The following is a 5,404-nucleotide window of genomic DNA, read 5'->3' as shown; positions in this document are numbered from 1 at the left end:
ACAAACCAATTGACGCCACTTCGAATGTCCTATGTCAACTAGTTTGGCCGTAAAAGACGCTTGGAGATTCAAGAAGTGACGGTTTGGGGAACCAAAGGTTGCCGATGTGAATCCCTATGACATGCTACGCATTTATTCGACCAGTAATTTTATGGTCCCTAACGCGCTGAATCGTCTGATATCACTCCGAACATTCTAAGACAATTATATGGTTACAATCTCTGTATCAACGTTATCATCCACTGGTCCCTCTTGAATGGCCTTGTGTTTCATATTAACTCGTCCTTGAGTAATACGACCGAGTTTATAACCCTAACCAATTGCGGTTTAGGAGGCCCTTTTTTTGTGCGGGCGACAATAGTCTCCGTTGTGTAACATTTCTGTGTGTCGGGTGACAATAGTCGCGGTTCTGTTTCTTTGTGTGTCAGGCGACGATGGTCACCGTCCAATAAAGTTCTCTTAAAAACGAATGCCAGAGTGGGGAAAAAAACATTGCCTACAATTAGGTTACTTCCTAATGCGAAATTTGAGCGCAGCTCACCAGCTGTTTCAGTTTTTTTATATATTGAGGCAATGAATTCGAGCGGAGCAAGACGTGTATGTACAAGTACAGACAACTTATGTTTCAGATCTTCAAGAAACACTCCGGCAAAAACACCACTACCCTCAAGAAACTCAAGCAGGTTGCAGGCGCGATATCGCACCTCATCCGCAGGGTTTCGGGACATCATAGAGGCATGAAGGAGCGCGACCTATGTCGCCTCATTCAAAGGGGCTGAGTAAGACGGAGGAGCGAACTTTAAGGCGCCTGCAGACAGGTACTCTACTCTGCCCTGCAATCTTAAAGCATTACGATCCTAACACGGATGGGCGATGCCCACACTGTGGGGAGACCTGTGATATCTTCCACATGGTGTGGGCATGTACTCAAAATCCCCACCTCCCCCCTTCCCCTACCCCTTCCAGAGAGGCATGGGAGACTGCCCTTCTCAACTGCTCCTCGCTTGAGTCCCAAAGGGCTCTGGTGAAACGGGCTAGAGACGGGGCATTGTCATGCGGTGTCCCGGACTAGGGACGCCGACCATGTAGCGTGGCCACTCTGTGGCTCCCAAACTCTATTTCAGAAATTAAAAGTTTTCACCACCACCACCACCTCATTCATGCCTTTGTCCTCAGCCGTGCACTGTACACTACCCCATACTTACAACTATCCAAACATGACATAAACGCTTTGGATGCTTTGATTCGCAAGGCATTCAAGGTAGCACTTCATCTTCCCCTCAACACACCCACAGACAGATTACTAGGCCTGGGCCTCCACAACACGATCGGGGAACTGGTGGAGGCCCACCGACAGGCCCAATACATCAGGCTCACACAAACCTCCACAGGTCGGTATATACTGGACTCCCTCGGAATCAGAATACCGGCCAACGACCCAACCCTCCTCGCCATCCCACGACCCCTTCACCAGGAGCTCCTCATCAGGCCGCTCCCGAGGAATATGCACCCGTCCCACCATGAGCAGCGCCGCAGAGCCCGTGCGAAGGCACTCCATCGAGCGTACGGCCCCCAGCCGGACGCCGTATGGGTGGACGCTGCCTGCACGGGTGATGAAGCGACAGCAGCTGCGGTGGACTCCTCTTCGTCCACCCTCCTCACACTACCTCTCCCTCCAGACACGTCCCCAGAGGCTGCAGAGGAAGCCGCCATTGCACTTGCTATAACCCGCACGGAAGCCCGGTATATTTTAACTGACTCTAAAACTGCGATTCTAAATTTTGCTCGAGGCCGAGTTCATGTCCCTGCTTTTGGCATACTGGACTCGCCCGATGCACCCCCGCCCCGCCAAGTGGAGCTGATATGGGTGCCTGCGCACTCCGGGAATCCCGGAAACGAGGCCGCCAACCTTTTAGCCCGAGGTTCTTTAAACCGGGCTCAGGTGGCCTCGGATCGGGGATTCACGAAGGATCGCATGCACTCATTCAGTGAGCTGACCCAGGCATACAGAGCCTCTCGCCAGCTCTACCCCCCGCCCCACCCCTCCCTAGATAACAGACAGGCAACACTCTGGCGCAGATTACAAACACATACTCTCCCCTCGCCCCTTACCCTAACCCACTATCATCCCTCCTTCCCCACTCCTGCTTGCGCCCTATGCCCAGAACCCTTCGCTTCTTCCCTCCACATCCTTTCCCTCTGCCCGGCGGACCCTCCCCCGCGGGACCTAGAGAACCTCAAGACCTGGGAGGACTGGGAGACCCTGCTGCGCTCGGAGGACCCGGCCGTGCAGACCATCGCCACCGGCCGTGCTGCCAGTGTTATGGACCTCAGGAACATAAACACTTGAGTGCAGTGGGGTCGTGCGGGGACCCTGGGGCATGCCCCGAATTCCTTTGTAAATAAAGTTTTCTCTCTCTCTCTCTCTCTCCACCAACAACAGTTGTTGTTTGTCATGAAGGAAGCTTTGAGGTGGGAGAAATAGATGGACATATGCTCGACTTGCTGCACCAATGCCTGGTTCTCAAAGACGAGGTCTATGCAAATACTTCACGAGGTTGTCTTAGCCGTGGGAGGCGTTACGAGCGAGAGGAACGGGATGTTCTCCCACGTAAGTGGTAAGAAATTCTGGTTTGTCTTTATATCTGCATTAAAGTCACCACCCACCCTGGCAGGTGGCAGTTAAAGGCTGATTACAAGCGTTTGCTCACCGTTGTCGGCGCTAACGCATGCAACCCACATCTCTCTCTCTCTCTCTCTCTCTCATCACCTCACGTATCTATAAGCGTAATTGAGGCATCCACTGGCCCAGGGAGCTAGTTATGCTTACTTCCTTTCCGTAAAATAATCGGAGTGTAAAACATTGTCAATGCAAACGTCAATGAACACAATGAACGCCGCCGGCCTGTGGCTTCAGCGTCGTGTTCCTGGCACAACGTTGTCAATTTCAACGCATGCAGCGCCCATCTGTCACTACCGCCACGTGACTTAAAGCATGATTGAGCTGCCCACTGTTCCAGGAGGGCAGTTATGAGCACACCTTTCTCCCTCTCTTCTTCCATTACCACTTTCCTCCCTTCCCTTGAGGCGCGGTTCAGGTGTCCACTGAGATATGTGAGACAGATACTGCGCTATTTCCTTTCCTCAAAAACCAATTTACCTTCCATCTCCTTTCCAAGCTCCCGTTCCATTGGTTTCGCAGCCTAAAGCGCGGCGCGACTAAGGTGTCCACTGCTGGTTACAGCGGACAACGCCAGCGACGAAGGCGACGCCGCGAAACGCATAAAGCGCCAAAGGGCTGCGCTATAAAATTCAGGGGGGCACTTTGTTGACCTAAAGTGCGATGAGGCGAAAGCCTTAAGAGCGGTGTTGCTGCTTGTGTCACTGATGCGTTGTTAAGATGCTAGGCTTCGCCTCTAAGAGTGAAACGCGACAGCGTCTTGCAACGCTGCCAGGGAGTTCATAGAACACCGTCGCCCGTTCGCTTGTACGCCTTGCTCGTAGGTAAATTGGTTTTTGAGGAAAGGAAATGTATCTTTCTCGCATATCTTGGTGGACACCTGAACCTCGCCATAAGGGAAGGGAGGAAGGTGAGAGTGAACGAAGACATCGTATTTACTAGACGCGCCTTTGTTCATTCCAAACCATCGAGCTGGCATGGCGGAGTGGGCCAGTGGGTGGCAGGGGTGGTGGTGGTGAAAACTTTTATTTTGGGAAAAAGAGTTTGTGAACCACAGAGTGGCCCCGCTACATGGTCGGCGTCCCTAGTCCGGGACACCGCACGACGAGGCCCCGTCTCTCGCCCGTTTCACCAGAGCCCTTTGGGACTCAAGCGAGGAGCAGTTGAGGAGGGCAGTCTCCCATGCCTCTCTGGAAGGGGTAGGGGAAGGGGGCAGGTGGGGATTTTGAGTACATGCCCACACCATGTGGAAGATATCACAGGTCTCCCCACAGTGTGGGCATCGCCCATCCGTGTTAGGATCGTAATGTTTTATTATTGCAGGACAGGGTAGAGGACCTGTCTGCAGGCGCCTTAAAGTTCGCTCCTCCGTCTTACTCAGCCCTTTTGCAGGGGCCGGGAAAAGGCGGTGGTTGTCGCTATAATGTGTTAATAGTTCCCTGAATCGCAGCAGCGGCTGGTTAGTCTCCGAGCCAGAAGAGCTGGGATGAGGAGCCCGGTGAGTAAGCGCTCGGGCAGCCGCGTCAGCGGCCTCATTACCTCGTAAGCCCTGGTGGCCAGGAGCCCAAATGATTCGTTTGGGTGTTGGATCAGTGGCAGTCCGTCGTAGAATACAAGCAGCTAAGGGGGAGATCTCCCCTGCCAAGTAATGTTCACATGCTTTTCGGGAGTCCGTGATGATTATTCTCGAATTGGCGTGGGCGGCAGCAAGCGCTATCGCTACTTCCTCGGCCCGCATTGAATTCGGGGCTCGAAAGGAGAGTCCATCAACGTGCATTTTCTGGTGAACGACAGCGGCCGAGTAAAATCCCGTGGGCGATGGCCCTGATACGTCAACATAATATACACCGGGTCGGGAGCAATGTTGTCTCTCAAGAGCCCGAGCCCGCGCTTGTCGTCTGTTTTCATGCATGTCGGTGTCCATGTTACGGGGGAGCGGGGAGACCCAGAGCATATGGCGCCATAGTACTGGGATACGCTCCGCCTCCTCTGGAGTGCAGTCGTGTTGGATGTGTAAGCGGTTTAGCAGTCGGCGCCCAGGAGCCGTCTGCGTGAGCCGCGTGTATTGGTTCACGAGGTGGGCCTCCCGCAGCTCCTGTTAGGAGTTTAGCACCCCCAATGCCTTGAGTTTGGCATTAGAGGTAGCCACCGGGAGATCCAGGGCTCGCTTAGTTGCCTTGCGGATGACGGCGTCTATTCGCGCCTCGTCTTGCTTAGTAGTGCGGAGATATGGCACGGCGTAGAGGATCCGGCTAGTCCCGAAGGCATAGACGAGCCGAAGCGCGTCCCTGCCCCGCAGACCACCCCGCTTGTTGGAAACGCGGCGGATCATGCGCCCTACCTGTTCGCCTACTCTCTTGAGTTTCGCAATAGTGGAGTCCGGTCTGAGTCTCTGGTGAATGAAAAGGCCCAGAATACGGAGCTCCTCCACCTCTCTAATAGGACCTCCTGACAGAGAGATGTGTATTGCTGTCCTATCCTTTGGGTTCGCTCTGACATGCAGAAGCTCTGATTTCGCTGGAGCACATTGGAGCCCACAGTCATTAGCATACGCGACCACTATCAAAGTTCTCGCGCGCCACTGTGTGTAACCTGTTCCTCATCTCCAAGATATGGTATGTCATGAATGTGTTGAGCGCCTCGCGGATCAATATTCAAAGGATACATAGGGTTTTTGCAGTATTTATTTGGGCGTCGACATGGGAAAGAACTAGTCGAACAAAC

The sequence above is a fragment of the Amblyomma mixtum genome, chromosome 1 (genome assembly GCF_055824585.1).
Source record: "Amblyomma mixtum isolate Tamu chromosome 1, ASM5582458v1, whole genome shotgun sequence".
Taxonomy (NCBI): Eukaryota; Metazoa; Arthropoda; class Arachnida; order Ixodida; family Ixodidae; genus Amblyomma; species Amblyomma mixtum.
This window is presented reverse-complemented; position numbering follows the sequence as displayed.